This window comes from Hyposmocoma kahamanoa, unplaced genomic scaffold (assembly GCF_003589595.1).
Source record: "Hyposmocoma kahamanoa isolate Upper Pololo Valley unplaced genomic scaffold, ASM358959v1 192, whole genome shotgun sequence".
Classification (NCBI taxonomy): Eukaryota; Metazoa; Arthropoda; class Insecta; order Lepidoptera; family Cosmopterigidae; genus Hyposmocoma; species Hyposmocoma kahamanoa.
Window position 1 is genome coordinate 11,824,024 of NW_020653719.1, and position 18,961 is coordinate 11,842,984.

Consider the following 18,961-nt stretch of genomic DNA (forward strand, 5'->3'; position numbering starts at 1 on the left):
ACACTACCTTCTTCTTTAAACAGCTGAATCATCAAACATAGCTAAGAACCATTCCGATTAAATTAACCTTCAAATAAAAAAATCGCTTTGAGGTCTATCCACCTATTTGGGAGTTACGATACCGCAAACACAGAAATACACAAAGGCTTCAAATTTGTAACTCCTCTCTTTTTGCGTCTGGAGTTGAAACCCTACTTAGAGGTAAATACAGATTCTGACAGACCCTCTACAATGAGGTTTAAGAGCGAAGGTCATAGTGCTTAAAAAAATATTTAAATTGAAATTTTTAGTTCTTTTTGTGACCGTTATAGGCACTAAACAATATGTCATAAAATATATCTAAATATTTTTCCGTACGAAAATACATTTTTTTAAATATTTTTAGCAGTTTAATTTCTAATTTTAAATGTACTTGTTTTTGACGGCTTTCTCTTTTTATTATCGTTGTTTATTCTTGTTTTTTTTAAAATTCTGTAGTGTTTGCACCACACTCTAATCAATGGCCATTACAATAAAATAATCAATAAAATATTGGTCGTAGTGATACTAAGCTGCGGGAGGCCCATGTCCTTCTGAATACATATCTGTACCTGTTTATACACGCTCATAGACCCTAGGGAAAATGTGATGTTGTGTAATAACGACAAAAACTTAGTTACGAATTTGCCAAGGAATACAATCAATATATGCAAACAAATTAGATCTTCCTTTTTTATTATTAATAATCTTTCTCCTAAATAGAGGTGGTGTCTCTGGAAGACAAGTTTAAAGAAATCAAAGACCTCACAGTCGTACAGTTTACGAAAAATAATAGTAGACATTAAAAAATCAAATTTTCGTCGCTAGAAACAAAAAAATTGTCATGTTGGTCGTGAATCACACATTTGTACGTAAGGTTGCTTACACAGCTTCTACGTACTTGAATGACAAAAATCAATAGAAATAATTGTTTAGGTCTTTTCGATTGTCTATATAATTAAGGTGAAAAAATATATATTTACAAAGACCAGCCCCTAAAGTTTCATACTTAGAAGAATCTGACGAAGTACGAGCAGTAGATCTCCTTGTGAAAGAGTTGGTGAGAGAATTACTACCACTTTAATGATAATCTGGTGACATTACAGGCATATGGGTCTTGTCAACTTATGTCTCAGAGTATCGGGCGCAGTGGCATTGTCGCTCATATCTTAGCGACCTAAAAATTCTATATTGTTTTTTGTTCGCACCTGGTGGTAAGCGATTGTCTATAATAGATGTAGGGCCACTCACCGTGACGAATCAAGCAGTAATGTAAACATTACTGTGTTTCGGTTTTAAAGGGTAAGGGTGCTGGTGAAATTAGACACGTGGGACTTATCAACTTATGTCTCAGGATGACGGGCGCAGTGGCAGTGACCCACAGATCTTTGCAATTTAAAGCTCTGAGTGGCACTGCAACTGTTATGGACAGGCATGTAGCTTACCGTCACGACTCCCGTGCCTTTACTTCATAAGAAAGTGTTCTAAAATATGTATTTTATCATTACTTAACACAAACTAAAAATCAACAGTACAAGCCTCTCTAGAGGAGAGGAAGTACCCCTTAAGTGCGCTTCAAAATCCTGAGTAAAGAACGTAATACTAACAAACCCTAGGCCTTATCCAAGAAATAGAACAAATTGATAAGTCAAGCAATTTGCTGGGCGCAGTCAAGCGGGACGATAAATTGTCTGCGTTGCACAGTATTTCTTTAACTCGGTCCTATTGCGGACATGCTGTAATGATTTACTGGAATAGACATGTCCAGATTATTTCGTCCTACTGTTATTAGATATTATATTATTATGTCCACAGTGTTGGCCGTTTTATATCACCTTGATTATAGTTTATTAAAATATTATAAGGACTAACTTATGTATTTAAAAGTGCGATGCAATCGCGCGTTCTTGAAACCCGCGTTTCCATCTCTACACTTGCGATTCATAGGCCATTGTAGCGATGCAGTCGCGCGCTTGCATCGCTGCTTAAAATGGCGCACGTGTGTAAAGATAGACGATAAGCGACTGCATCGCTACTGCATCGCTTTTGAATCGCGTTTGCATCGCCGATAAAGGTCACCGTGTGTAACCGCTCTAAGGAGTAATTTAATCCTCGTAACATATTTTCAAAAAGGTTATATTTCAGGTTTGATAGTATTCATTTCCATCTCATTGAACAGTAAGTATGTAGAAAAGAGTGTAAGGTTTTTGAAACAATTTCAACTTTATTATAATAAAACTGAGCCTATATTATCCTCAATAATATTTGCGTTATTGACTAACGTTTCGATATTAAAATTGATAATGGAGTGGTTGTCTTTGCTCCGGAGTAGAGGTGAGCATGCTTTAAAAAAGACTGTAAGGAAAAATACCGTCAGTTATTTTGAATCCTGTTATTGTATAAGTTAAGGCATTTTTATAATGCCCTCACTCGTAACGGATAACCACAAATTACACCCAAACTTACGAGAGAAATAAATGTAGACCATACAAATATTTCTCCCGGCCCGGGAATCGTAGTTATGTGTCGGCAGTACTATGTGTCGTGAGTACAATGACTTCGCTGCTCTCCATTCCGAGATTGAATTAGATCAGTTATTGTTTCGAAGATTTGAAATACTGTTCACTAGATGTTAACATTTATTGATTAGTACTAACTTTGTATATATGTCTGTGTAATGTAGGTCTTTGTATGTATGACTACTGTCTGAACTGCCCATGCAAATTGACATACTGTGAAATTAGTCCAATAGTGCCCACCGCCGTGCCCAATCGCGGACACTAGTTTAGTAGGCGTAATTTCTTTATATCACTAATAATACTTATTACAAAAGTGTAGTGTGAAGTGAAATAGTAGATCTTAATGCTATTACTTAAAACAATTGTTTGGAATTATCTAAAAGTGTTTCTACTGTTCCTTTTGCGGTATTAATTTACGCTTACGTGAACTGCTGAAGTTGGTTGTTGTCTTAAAATATGTCCCAAAGATAAGTTGTGTTTTTCACAACATCAAACGGTGGTATATAATGGTGTCCCCAATTGGGACCATTGGGCGTATAGGAGGTAATTCAACAGTTTTTCATCTATATGTAATTTTCAAGTAAACAATGGCGTAACGAATATTAAGCTTAAACAAGTATTACTATGGGTTTCTGGAAGCTATTTAATAAAATGGAATAAAACCTTTTTTTCTTCATAATTTTCTCATAAGTAGGCTATTTCCTAAAGGCTCATAAAAAAATCTTAGTTTTTTTAACCGCTAAACTTTGTTTATCGTTAATGGAGTACGGACTTTAGCCTGTATTGTATACTTGTATAAATAAATTTAATGAACAATACAAATTTAAACTATATACCAGTGTTCTAGTACTCATTTTACATAAGAATAATAATAATAATAACCGCTCACGCGATGGGCTCATCCTACCGCACAATGGCGGCTATTTGGTTTCGCAAATTAGAAAAGGATTCAGTTTAAATACAAGTTTGTATAAATAAAATTATTATTCTGCATTGCTAAATAAATACCCTCCGTACTACAACAAAAACATCTCAAATAAAATGCAGTAATACACCGCAAATCCTGCACTTAAAAAGCACTAATGAAATTTTTGAAGTACTTGGGTAAATATGATAATATTCCGTTTGAGTGGTTCTAATGTTTACCAAGAAATTACTCCTTAAAGTATAGTTTATAAACATTTATATTCAGGGTAAACTTAAAAAACGCTACTTACGGTATATTTTCAAAGTTGTTTATTTTTTTTAAATGACAGACCCAGGCATTAAAAACTTTATGGTTTGCTAGAGTAGTTACCGAAAAAGCAATTAGTATTAGTTCTTTTACCTGTTATAACTTCGATATCCGATAAATCGGTATAAAATCATCACCGGCACCTCTAGGTGTGGTATGCGTCTACGGCTGCATGTATCGCGTGAGCGGATAATAACTTGTTGTAAAATATAGGAAAATTATGTAAGTGTGGAGGTATGCCTAGCTCCCAAACTAGGATCCCCTGTACGGGTAGTTAGGTCTTATGTCCGTCAAGCGAGCGTGGTGCCTGAAAATAACAATAACTAAATCTATTACAATAAAATTATAAAATATGATTGGTGGAACACAACTAAGAGGCGGTTTACATTTCATTTTAGTACATTAATAAATTTGTTACATTATCCTGTATAGTTCCAGTGTTTATGAACACAACAACAACAAAAACAACCTATTGCAGTCTCAACAAAGTAGGTGCAAAATTAGTTAAAGACGAAGATAATGCTTTGAATTTGCAACTTTTGAATGTCACTACCAGGGTACCTACAATGAACACATAACGGAGAATCATATTTGGGGATAGGAAATGAAACTGTTTTTTCGGCTCTAAAGTAATTAACGTTTCGCACTTGTTCTAGGTCCAATGGTCACGGCTGACTCTGTCTGCCTGAGTTAGAATAAAAATAGCTTCATTGTCTGATAAACGTGAACACCTAAAAATTCGATATAATATTTGAGCATTTATTCGCGAAAGGGATATGAAGTACACTCGTAAAACTATACTTTTCTAGGTTTTTTTTTATTATATCAAGTGACGGGACGAACGAGTCGTGTGCCTGATGGTGAACTACAGGCCTGTCCATAACAGTTTCATTGCCACTCAGAGTTTTATATAGCATAACTCCTTGGGACACTACCACTGCGCCCGTCACACTGAGACATAAGTTGACAAGTCCTATGTGCTTGTAATTTCACCAGCACCCTTAAATACTCAAACGCAGTAATGCTAACATTACTGCTTAGCAGCAGAAATAGGTTGGGTAGCAGTACTTCCCTCGACGAACTCTTTCACAACAAGCTCTACTGCCTCTTAAAGCTACCTGCTTGTAGGTTCTTTGACATCAATTTATAGAAGTTTGGTTTAAATCATTGACTTACAATTATATGGACGTCGGGTCCGCGCTAAAAAGTGTCCGAACTTATAGGGCGTTAAAATCGTATACAGAGCGTCGTTCACGCTTTAGTCTTCGTTTGTTCGACTGACAGCGAAGCAAGCAAAATCAGACAGTACGGCGATGACATTACAATTTAAATTCAACGTTTTAGCTTTTTCATATTCCTCGACATGTCACTACGTTTAAATAGGTTGACTTGGGACATTTTTTCGTGGTTTTTGTATTAGACCCGTCGTCCATTTATTTGTAAGTCAATGGTTTAAATATACTATTGATTTGAAAATAATTTTCCCTGTTTTGTCTTTAAACAAAACGCGAGTTTCAACTTTTTCTTGTTGACTATAGGAAATCAAAGGTTTTATTCATGTCATTCACGCATGATCCACTAAAAAACTCTTGTAATGCTCACATAATTGCTTAGCAACGGAAATAGGCAAGGAAGTACTTCCTTGGATGGACTCTTTCACAAGGAGCTCTACTGCAAGTACAGCTCACATATTCCAACCTCCGCGACACACATCTTTACCGAGTTACACCTTTTGCGATGAAAACTCTCCAATGCCAACAAGCGAGCTTTCAGTTCGTCTCCAATATACCTATTGTTCAATGTTTCAACATAAATTTACATGACAAGAGTACGAGAAATAGTAAAGTGAACAAAGAGAGAAAAAAAATTTAACTCATTCAGTACCATCTGGTTGAAACCCCCGGTGACCGGAAGTCTGACCGCTACTTCCGACAAAGAATAAGCTTAGCTATCCAAAGGGAAAACGGTACCAGACATTAAGGTTCGGGCCAAGACGAAAAAGTCTACCTTTATCTTAAGCAAATTTATATATCTTTAATTAAGTACGTAACAAAATCACATATCATGCAACTACACAAATATAGTTCCGTCGCACACCACTAGATGGAACTGGTGCATTTTTATCAAATTTCTAAATCGCGGTGTTAAAATTTGCCCTCGCGGAATTTGCATCGACGATGCGAACGCAATGTCAGTTATAGTTTAGTAGAGTTTAACAGGTTAAGAGCCTTCACGTCACCCTTTTATCCGGTGGCGCAGTCAAGGCCATCAGTGGTCAACTGCAAAGTGTCCTTCATATTTTTTTTAAATTAATATACTTAATGCTATTTATACATGCTTATTCTACGTGCAGCTATAGCTCTGAAAACCACTGCGGATTTATACGTCCACAGCGGTTCACTCTAATAAGTATTTTTCAGTTTGTTTTTACGTTTTCCTTCCACATGAGAATTTTGAATGCACGCAGGCATTCATAAATCATTCAGTAATTTAGGAATTACATTATCTAATTTCCGAGTACCGTACACATTATTCGTTTTAGGGAGTACATATTTCTTAGTATTTAAAATTATTGAATTCTTTGGTTTCTGGTGTGTAATTAAATTTTGTACATAATTAAATTCAGTTAAAATAGACAACATAAAATATATTAATATATTTGCGTGTGATGCATTTTGGTGGTATGGCTTACTGGGCTGCGATCGCTCATCATATGGTACTGGCAGAAAACCAGCACTGTTTGACTTCTCTCGGTCTACAGTATTTATGCTGAGTCTGGGCCATTTCAGCACAAACCGTAGTCATAGGTACATTAAAATTTTATCAGTTCTTATAGTTTTTGTTTGTTTTTCTCACAGTATTTGTTTTTCTCGCAGTATGTGTTTTATATAAATGTGTATAAAATTAATAATGAATGTTCTGTGTGTTTTTATGTTATACTCTGTGAAGTGATTGTAAATGTTTTGTTTCTGTTTGAATTTGTGCTGAATAAACGTGTTATCTATCTATCTATCTAACTTAACTTTATTATAAACACTAATTATTTTACAGTAACTGAACAAACCAGTATCATTATCTCTATCATCATCATCATCATCATCATCAACCCATTTATATGTCCCACTGCTGGGCACGGGTCTCCTTCCAGACGAGGGATTAGGCCATAGTCCGCCACACTGACTTCACACGTTTTCCGAAGGTTGTGAACCTTCTTCAACGTGCAGGTTTCATCACGATGTTTTTCTTCACCGAAAAGCTCATGATAAATTTCAAATAAAATTTCGCACATAAATCCCGAGAAACTCAGAGGTGCGAGTCCGGATTCGAACCTACAACCTTCTGCTTGAGAGGCAGTAGGTCAAACCATTAGGATTCCACGGCTTCATTCATTCATTATCTCTATACCTAGTTTTAATATATTTTGGAACAATATTTTTTTTACAATTCTTATACAGGGTGTCCGGTAATGAATGTATCATACTGAAATGGCTTATAGCACAGCTTAAGACTGTTCCAAAAAAAATGCAAAAAAAAATCTATCCCATGTAGTACCTAAGGAATGTTTTTTTTTCTTAAAAGTTAATTATTTTTATCTTATTTTAGGTTTTTGTGCACTATGACTACAAATGAATGAATTTATTTGGTTTTTTGGTGTCATAATATTTTACGTTAACTGTGTCCTTAGATAAGAAGTAAATGGTATGACTAAGTAATGTACATTTTTTTAAAAAAAAGTTTAACTTCATTTTTCAGAGAAATAATTTATTTTTTACGAAGTTTACGCGCCTTCTGTATAAAAAAAAAGTATGATAACCTGTGTGGCCAAGTATTTTAAAATAATGTAGGTTTAATGAGGATTTCAAAATGGTATCATTTCTCATTGTATCTAATGTAAATATGAAATTATTGCTATTAATGTGCAAACGGAGTAAATTTTACTAAAAAACTATGTTCGCGAAATTGGAACATTTCTTATCCTGAATTGTTCTTGACTATTGAGTATTGATAAAAAATAATCTTAGGCATTAATAAAACTTTATTTAAAACTTTATTACAGCAAAATTATGCAAAAATCCAATCAAAGTAATTTTTCAATTGTTGTCTTTAAAGTACCACGTGTGACCGTTATTTGCCACCTGCACGATAGCCACATTCCGCCCGTCTTTTGTTCATATGATAAGAAAGGTCAGAGTTGGACCAGAGGCAAAGAGTGACAATTAACAGCAAATGTAAAAAAAAAGCGACAAGGATTTAGATTCATTCGATTTGTTCGGTTTTGCACGTGTTTTCTGTTCCTTTGCAATTTGCTTTCAATCAGTGTTCAACTACGACCTGGCTATTTTACTGGACTATAGTTTTGATTACTGATTTGGACTTTGTTTGTTTGGTGATATTTGCGACGACTTGGCTTGTTTCTGGACTGAACAGGTATTTTGTGTCTGTGAATAAAAATGCCACGTACTCAGTATACGCCACGAGAATATGCAAACATCCATATTATTTATGGGGAATGCGGTACCAGCTCAAAAGCAGCTGAAGCTCTTTACAGATAAAGATACCCTAACGCACGTCACCCATCTAATGCCGTATTTATAAGAGTCCACCAATGTTACTCAGAAGGATGAATGCCTGGTAGTGGTGTTGGTGGCACTAGCGCTGGAAGAGCACCTCGTGATGAATATGAAGAGATGGAAGAGATTCTTATGACCAAAATTACAAATTACATATGAACAAAAGACGGGCGGAATGTGGCTTTCGTGCAGGTGGCAAATAACGGTCACATGTGGTACTTTAAAGGCAACAATTGAAAAATTACTTTGATTGGATTTTTGCATAATTTTGCTGTAATAAAGTTTTAAATAAAGTTTTATTAATGCCTAATATTATTTTTTATCAATACTCAATAGTCAAGAACAATTCAGGATAAGAAATGTTCCAATTTCGCAAACATAGTTTTTTAGTAAAATTTACTCCGTTTGCACATTAATAGCAATAATTTCATATTTACATTAGATACAATGAGAAATGATACCATTTTGAAATCCTCATTAAACCTACATTATTTTAAAATACTTGGTCACACAGGTTATCATACTTTTTTTTTATACAGAAGGCGCGTAAACTTCGTAAAAAATAAATTATTTCTCTGAAAAATGAAGTTAAACTTTTTTTTTTAAAAATGTACATTACTTAGTCATACCATTTACTTCTTATCTAAGGACACAGTTAACGTAGAATATTATGACACCAAAAAACCAAATAAATTCATTCATTTGTAGTCATAGTGCACAAAAACCTAAAATAAGATAAAAATAATTAACTTTTAAGAAAAAAAAACATTCCTTAGGTACTACATGGGATAGATTTTTTTTTGCATTTTTTTTGGAACAGTCTTAAGCTGTGCTATAAGCCATTTCAGTATGATACATTCATTACCGGACACCCTGTATAATGTTAACCTTCTACGTACCTTACTAGTGTACTGCTTTCTTATCTGGAACAGCGCTTTACATCGTTATACCTAGTACATATCGCTAGTAGTAGCACGTTATTTGTTCACACTTCGATCTAGCGTATGAGACTTCCGCCATGTGTCGTCTAGGGGGAGTAGCTTATTCGTTTGTTGTAAACCCGGCATTAAGTTGTGACGGTGCGACCTCCTTTCACCGTCATCTCACCTCTTTGTATCGCCTCTCTCCTCTTGTACCTTATCATTTTTTTATTTTACTTGTATTTAAATTTTAAATTTGAATTGTTCCATCTTCCTTCAGTTTCTCACTTTGTTTTCGTATCACGGTCACTCCCAGCTCGACCGCCACAACAGTCAGAGCTGTTAATAAGCTAATCATGTATAATAATTTATAAGTCTACACCCTTCATATATCTATTTCTGTAATTCAGTTTCTCGGTCCATTTAGGGCCCTTTCTTTAAACTTTACTTCTTTAATAAATTTTGTGGACCGGAAGTTTCCCATTTCATTGCCGTGAACCTGTTCACGGCTAGTTAGTGTTACAACCCTTTCAAAGTTACCAAATAAACACTTATCTTGAATATCTATAATTTTACCTCTATCACACGTACTACGCTTTACTACAAATACACACTTTTTTAAAGTTTATTTTTCAATTTCATTTACGTATCTACTAAAATCTGACTATATCTAGATGACTTTAATTCTGTGTAAGCAGTCCATCCATTCTGTAACCGAACAACAAGTTTTGTTCACCACACTGACAGCCAGATTTATTGAAAGCAGCCTTAATTTACGATACATATAAACCATACGGTTCACGTAACACGAATGTGTTTTGCATGCCTTCAATTCCGTTTTGTACAGACGGACTAGCAGAACTGAATTGTCATGAATTGCTTTGTGTCACGTGATTAACCTGCTACGCAATGACTACCTTTAGCCTGTGGTTGTATGAATAAGGGTACGTATCCCTTTACTCTTGAGATTTAAATTGAACTCTATTTCGCTACTATAAACGGTCTAAAGTCGAACATGCAAAGTTTGGTGTAAAGCTCACAATTTTTTTTTTACTTCAATTACTCGTACCAACGATACATTCAGAGCGTTATTGCGTATCTAGCTATTTGCTACAGCTTACATCTACTAAGATTTTGATCTGGTGGCAGAATAATAAAAACGTTTAGGCTTCATTAACTCGAGAGATATAACGTCTATTATTCTTTAGCACCTCAACCTGTACATTGATTAAAATATTGAAATTATTGCATCAATTAATAGGAAGCAGACAAAATTACTAGGTAGGTTACAAATCTCATTAGCCTATCACGAAGTGTTAAGAATCTTATTGTGGACGAATTCGTAGACAATTAATTCAAGCAAATAAAATACAATCATGAAAATGAGCCCCTCATTTTGACATGAAACACGCAACTGTCTTCTGACAAGAATTAAAACGAAAATTCCATTTCCTTTGCAATTGTAACTTGAAGAAGAAATGTTGGATAACTTCGTAACTGACTCCTTTTTTAAACAATATAATGAAATTATCCATAATCATCATCGGTCCGTCTAACTACTAGGTTTGTCGGAAGTTACACGGGAGACTATTATTGCCCGTGTGACTACTAGTAGTACTGTTGTTCCGCGGGTAACAACGGGTTATAAACACTATATACGTGCCATAGCTGGGATTGATGATTTTGTATAATTCTCAACAGATCCTAATTTTCGTTTTTACAATATAGAGTAAACATAATGACTGGAAGTGTCAATTGTGTTTCACATTTCGTCGTAGTCCATACACTCAGTTCCACGTGCAACAAATTGTAACCTTAAATTGTCGTATTTATTCCCGTTCTATGTAATTTTAAACTACTTTTATACCTGACTTTTCTTCCTCATAGCACTTTCTTGTAGTACAACCATTTAGTAGCAGTAGAGCTACTTGTGATAGAGTTCGTCCAGGGAAGTACTGCCACCTTACCTATTTCTGCTGCCAAGCACTAATGTCAGCATTACTGCGTTCCGGTTTTGAAGGGTAAGGGTGCTGGTGAAATTACAGGCACATGGTGAACTTATGTCTCAGGGCAATTTAAAGCTCTGAGTGGCACTGGAATTGTTGTGGACAGGCGCACCACTTGTTCGTCCCGTCACTTGATAAGTATTATAAAAAAATAGTTTCGTTTTGTTTTTGTAACCGGTTTTTTTTTTGTTGTACGTAGTTTGCTCTGATTTAATATTAGATGGTTTCATTCTTTCCCACTTTGGCAAGTATTTTAGTGTAATAACGTCGACACGATAAGAAGAAGATATTTTCTTTGTGTACTGCACTTTTTATTCTGTGGTACATTCTATGCAGATAGATAGCTTGGACTGGAATATTGTACATTTACTAATTAGTTTTAAATTATTATTTAAGTGACAATTGTCCTAATGAAAGTAAAGTGACTATATTTTCGGATCTAAACCCCGATTCAGAACTCTTCGATATTTTAACCGAAGGGCGCTTATCGAGCTATTCAGAAACTTTCGAGTGAAACCTTTGGTTCGGATACAATACGATATCGTTATCCAACAGCGTTTACGGAGTTAGTCGGTGAAATAGAATATAAGAAAAATGAAAATTTTTTAAATCTTTAATAATAACAAATTACAAAAATAATAACAAAAACGAATAACGTTTGTAGCCTTTGCCGGTCGAGAAGTTCGAGTAATCGTACCGATATGACGTCACACACCCGTGTGTGACGTCATTTCGGTGCGGTTTCGAATAGGGCTGTTTGGCGTTCGACTCGGGTGTTGTGAATAAAAATGAAAAGAAATCGTACGATATCAAATCTTATCGGTCGACAACTGAATTATCGTAAGGTTTTGAATCGACCCCCTGAATCGTATATATTTGTTTACACAAACCAACGTTACAGACTCTTTATATGTCCCATGGTTACGGCTGATGTTGGTTTGTATGTTTAAACAAATATGAGAGATTTAAATTGTAATAATTTGGGATTAATTCCAATAAAATGACGCGGATAGCAACGGAGTCGTTACGTCGAGCAAACTGGCTAGCGTCATGCAATGTTGTCCTACCCACATTTATTTAAATACTACATTCTTAAAGTATAACCCTACACCCGTAAAGCCCCAGTTTCTTTCTATTAAATAATATCAAAAAGCTCAAGAGCTGGCACTATCTTGCCTAGCGTATTAACAAAGCCGTACGAACGGGGATACCAGCAATTTGGGCATCCAGGCGCCGAGACCCGATTTCAACCATTTCATTTAGGCCTAGTCCAAATAATTAAGCTTCCATTGTTGGCATCTTGCCTATCTAGTAATTGCTAAGAAAGGGTCAATAGAAACAATCGACATACAAAAACTTGTATGTCTTCAGTCTCGTTTATTAACACGCATGCTGTATTCAGGATAATACCAAACAAAACACTTGCGAGTTTTAATTTAATTACCACGCCATCTATTGACATAAAAAGGAACATATATTTTTTCTGTTTATTCTTTATTAATTTAGGAGCTTTGATCGTTATTGAACGTGTCAGCCACATTAGAAAAACAATACCTCAACAAAACACTTAACAACATCTAGATAGATAAATCAAAATAGTACCTAAAACAAACATGTATACAAAATCTTCGCGGCACTACATGTTGGCTTCGACAATAAACAACAAAACAAATTGAAGTCATCCAACATTAAATGTACAGAAACCCTGATACGGCCCTGATAGGTTCCGTCCGAACACACTCCATGAGCAAATGACGTAGTCGCACATCCTCAGGAATCCCACAATCTTCGCAATTCGGCGAGTTTACAAAGTATAATGTATGTGTGTAAATCATCATCGATCTATATCTCTTCCACTACCTAACACTAGTCATCTTTAGGGAGAAGGTTTTTAGATCATGGTGTATACTAAGCTGAACTCGTCGCCATTTTAGGAAAATATTCTGGCTCTCAAACTTTCCAGGTCATCCGTCTATCTCAGTAAGGGTCCATCCCACTGAACGCCTTCCGGTTCGTGGTCTCCATTCGAGAACCTTACTGCCCGACGTCCGTCAGTTCTACAAGTTATTTGCCCTGTTCCACTGCCACTTCAACTTGCTAATAATTTGAGCTATCTCGGTGACTTTCGTTGTTTTACGGACCTCCACACTACTGACTCGATCACATTAATTACTTCTAAGCCGCTCACGCGATTCATGCGTCTCTGGAAGCATACCTAGAGGTGCCGGTGATGATTTTATACCGATTTATCGGATATCGAAGTTCTAACAGGTAAAAGAACTAATACTAATTGGTTATTTCGGCAACTACTCTAGCAAACCATAAAGTTTTGAATGCTTGGGTCGGTCATTTAAAAAAATAAACAACTTCAAAAATTTTTTTTTTAATTTTTAGTGATTTTTGTGTTAGACCCGTCGTCCATTTATTTGTAAGTCAATGGTTATAATATAAAGTCAGGTCTGGTCAGGTGGGGTAAAAGGAATACTGAGGTAAGAGGGACTTGAAACCTTAACTCATAATCTAGTGAGCTTGGCATTATAGTCTCAGAGTCAATAACACAATCAAACGTATTAATTTCAACGATTTTGAAGAGATATCGCTACGATAATCCAAATCCTGGTTGAGTAGAGCAGTAATATAAGAATTACTCTATTCCAGTTTAGAAGGGTAAGGGCGCTGGGAAATTACAGGCACATGGGACTTGTCAATTTTGGTCGCAGGGCGCAGTGACAGTGCCCCTAAAATCTTTGCGATTTAAAGCTCTAAGTGCCACTGCAACTGTTATGGCGAGTCGCTTACCGCCAGGCGCACGACTTGTCCGTCCCGATAAAAAAAAAACCAAATGGCGGAAAAAACAAATTTGATAGTTGTGAAATCTTGAGAACACGAGGTATACATTACCTTTGTAAGAAACACGATGACTGTACCTCTTCCCCATCTTTCGGGGGAAGAAAAACGTTAGCCCAATTTGCACGTTTTCGGCAAATACATCGTAATTTTTGAATTTAGCGTAACGATTGTTAAAACATGTACAGCTGATAAACAAAGGTAAGTTTAGTGTAATTCAAAACCCTCATAAGACTTTATCTGTTCTTCCTAGAGCTCAAAACATTTCACTCAAAACAAAGTGTGTGTCTTATACCCCATCTGACCTTTTTTTTATATATTTTGGATAAAACGTAAAGAGCTTGACAAATGCATGGCATGACAGTTTAGTAAAGTAAGCATTACATGATTTGGAATAATATAATACTCAATAATGGCCCCAAATGGAAATAGCACTCTGCTTTGTTGCTTTTTAATTCTCCCCATTAGTAAAAACAAAGAAAAATGCCGTATAAGTTAGTCTTATATCTTACATCGTTTGAAAAGTATGTTAGTCCGAACAGTATTTACACCTGCTTATAATGTTACAATAAATAATAATCAATTTCTTGAGTTTTTACTTTATTTTTACGGAAAAATGTCAACAAATTTATTTCGTAAGGTTTTAAACCAGAACCATTCGCAACAATGGTCCGATAAAATTGAATTTCGCTGAATGTAATATTTTCGACGAGATTGGATTTTATTACATGTATTTCTGTTACGGACGGCCGTACGCGCCCGGCCGGTCAGAGCTAGAGTCCAGAACAGAATGATTAATTCGAGAGCTCTGATTGGCCGAGCGGCGTAGCGACACATTGATAGGACCGGCACGATGTGGGAGACATCGTGCCGGTATAAATATAAGCGATTATTGTCATTTTTACGCATTCACTTTTTATATTCGCTCATGAAAGCACTTGTTACAATTTCTTGTTTCGTAAGTCAGATTGACATTTTTGTTTTATATGAATATACAGTCCATTTTAAATCAAGGAGTTTTTTATTATCGAAGGAGAATAAAGCAGGAGTTCAGTTTTGCGGGCTGAATTCTGCACAATTTCATTACATTTTTCAATAGATTTATTCAATAGTCGCAATTATGGATGGCTGGTTTTTATGAAAGAAAATATCTCAATTGTGCCACGTTAAAATCCTATCAAGGTATTTTACAAAAGAATTTTTTAAATAGATATTGCCTAGTGGTAAACATGGTGATAATATTTTGCCGAGAGAAGAACCTTAAAAAGGCCCTTGGCCTTAATAGAATACGAACAAGTACGGTAACCTGTATTAACCTGTAGTAACCTGTATACACGGCGCGCGACTGTTGTTATTTGGTACAGAGTTGCCCTTTATTCTACTATGTAGGAGCAGCTATATCTTTCTACATTAGTTTTGATTATAGTGACCCTCCCTAGCGACCCTTAGGGTACACCGTAACCTGTGCGCGCACAGAAACCTTACAAGTTCAGGTTCTGACCCCAGATCAGCCAGTGTACAGGTTTGTCGCAGTTCCAGCTCATTCCAGTTCTCGAGAGGCTAGTGCCTCGGGTGAGCCGCCCCGGGTGCACGCACAGTACCCTCCTATTTTCCAGATAGGTAGCGTATCGGTTGCCACCGCTAAGCCGGCGACTCTAAAGACTACGCAGGAGCAGCTTCTTCTATGTCGATCCCGTAAATGGTCGAGACGAGTCCCTCAAGAAAAATGCCAGCTCTGTACGTAAAAGAGCAGTTACGTCTCGGACACGATTACATAAAATCGTCGTGATTGTCCTTAAAATAGAACCCGTATTCCGCTCGACTGAAGCAGACAGCCCGTTCAAGTGGGGATACATAAACGGTGTTGACCTTTAGGGTGATTGTGGTGTTTCCTCGCAAACTAAGAGCGATGACACACGATGCGTTGCGTCGGCGTTGCGACGCCTGAGCGATGCTGCGTTTTTCTTGGTGAGGCGCGACTACGAAAAGCGTGCGCATAGAACAAGGGACCAGGAGACGAAGCGGGGAAGAGTGCTGTAATGTGTAAGTAATAATAAATAAACTCATTTATTTGTCTTGAAAACAGTGATACATTTTATAATAAACACAAACATGGTGTTAATTACCTAGACAAAGTGTAAAACTCAGTAGTCGCGGGGAACCTACGGCCTGTGTATTCTGCCATAACCTTGAAGTAAAAGCATTTCTCGTGTGACTCTCGGTGCATTGAAATCAAAATTGCGACACCGTATCGGCAGCATACTCCGCTTGCTTTGCGTATTGAAACGATAATAATAATAATAACCCACACAGTCAACATAGCCCCGCACTAGGGAAAACCCTGTGTCGCGGGTGCCATGGACACACACGTAGACAATCACAAATTACACCCAAACTCACGAGAGAAATAAATGTAGGCCATGCAAATATTTCTCCCGGCCCGGGAATCGAACCTGGGACCTCTGCGTGGCAGTCGTGGTAACCATTCGGCCACGGAGGCAGTTATGATAGAAAACATTTTGTCTTTGTTTTCATTGCACTGTAGAGCACTAATACGACACAGGTACAGATTAGGTAAACAAAGTGATAAAAAGGCACTGACCATTTTAAAGGAGCATACTGTATAATAGAAATATAAAATATATTATGTTCATTTTTTTTTCAAATACTTGACAAATAAGTTATGACGTCTTAAAGTATTCCGAGAAATTAATCGACGGTTTATAAACGCCATTGCTAGAGCAATAATTTTTTTTTTTATTTATTAAGGTTTATCAACAATTGTTACAACAACATTATGATTGGTTACTATTGCAAGGTTAAGTATTATACTAATTACACAATTCTGAAAACTACAGAGGCATAAATCTTTTCTGGATCCTTTCTATTCTTAACATGTGGTTCGCGAAGCGAGGACGCCAAATCACTGACCCGTATTCTAGAACGCTTTGCACTTATAAACACTAATTTTAGTAGCGGGTTTGCGGAATTTTCGTCGTATTATTGACAGGTTTTCATTTAAGACCAATGAGAACGACAAAAGCCTTTTCCCAAGCGGCAGTCAATACTTAGTGCTTACTTGAAAGCTTTTTGGAACCAAGAAATATTATTATTTGTAACCAAAAAACTACAACGAATTAAATATAATTGTAACTATAATTGTAAGTCAATGATTGTAACTATAAATATAATAGGGTCAATAATGCATATAAAATAACCTTTTAGATGTGTATGTGTGAGTACAATGTGTAAGAGTAAATATACTCATCAAAAGTGTTCATGGATTAAATACATGCCAGTTACTGAAAATCAGATTTTTTTACTACTTTTTTTAAACCAATTTTTTTAACACAATCATAATTGAAAAAATAAATTAATTTAGACATTTTTATTTAATTTTGATAGGGAAACTAAATATTTACAAAGAAATACCTCGATACCTAGACACTTTTGATGTGTGTGTAAGTCTATGTGTAAGTGTAATATTTAATATGTTGTAGTATAATAAACCAGAGAACATTCTAGCAAGGTCGCAGAAAATACGCACATTAAACAGAGCAAAAAAGCTTGAGTGAGCAGTTAGTGGTTACTTTTGAGTAAATCATAGTTATCAAGTTCTTAGGTCTTCGCGATTATTACATATAGGAAATGAAACTATTTATGTTCTAAATCACGGTTATTAGTTTTTTCAAAGTTTCAAACCAATGTATCGGGTCCATCAGGTCTCATAGTCACGGCGGAGTCAGCTAAAAAATAGTTTCATTTCCTATAAACAATAGTCTTTTAACGAGTTTTTAGGTTTTCGCGATTGTTACACATAGGAAATGAAACTACTTTTCCGGATTTAAATCGCGTATATTTGTTTTTTCAAACAAACCAACCCTTTACCGGCCCTTTACAGGTCCCATGGTCACGGTTGACTGAGTCAACCTGTAAAGGTGAGGAATTCGTGTGGCGAGTGCATCAATGTGTGGTTTAAAAATTAAAGTACAATCAATCAAGATACCTATATTTAACACATTCAACAGTATATACTTTTAAACTCGCGTTGCATTGTACTAACATTATATAATAAATAATAAAATGTTAGGACACTCCTCAACGCCGATGACACGCTGGTGGCCGTCCGGGGGACCACCTTCCAGGAGGCGGCACGAAGAGCCTCAGTAGCGGCGGACATGGTGGTCCGCCGAATACAACTGCTGGGGCTCGAGGTCTCCGTGCCGAAGACGGATGTGGCCGTCTTCGGTGGGAGGGGCAGAGATTGGGCTGTGCCGGCCCGAAACGTCGGTTTATTTGAAAAAACAATATACGCGATTTAAATCCGGAAAAATAGTTTCATTTCCTATTATAATTTCCTAATAGTCTTTTAACTTGATTGTTTACTTTCAGGCACTAGCCTCTTAAGAACTGATGACGTCACGTACACTGGTTCATCTGGGGTCAAAACCTGAACTTAGAAGGTTCCTGTGCACGCATAGGATAATAGTGCTCTTCGTATATACCCTAAGGGTCGGTGAGGAGGGTCACTATAATCAAAAGTAATGTAGTAAGGTATGGAACTGTTACTTCACTTTATAAATCCTCACTAAATCTTTATTGAAATCTAAAACAAAAGCAGAAACAGTTGAAAATGAAAAAAATGTGAAAAATGAAAAAATATGAAAGTTCAATAAAGAAAAATTTCAATTAAAATAAACAAAATAAGCCTTGTGCCACGCGACAAAACTATATCAGCGGGAAATTAAAACAAATTAACGAAAAAGTCACAATCGGCCATTTTTTCAAATTAGACTACATAAAAAGATAACTGGCCAATTTTTTTTTAAATACATGCAATATTTTG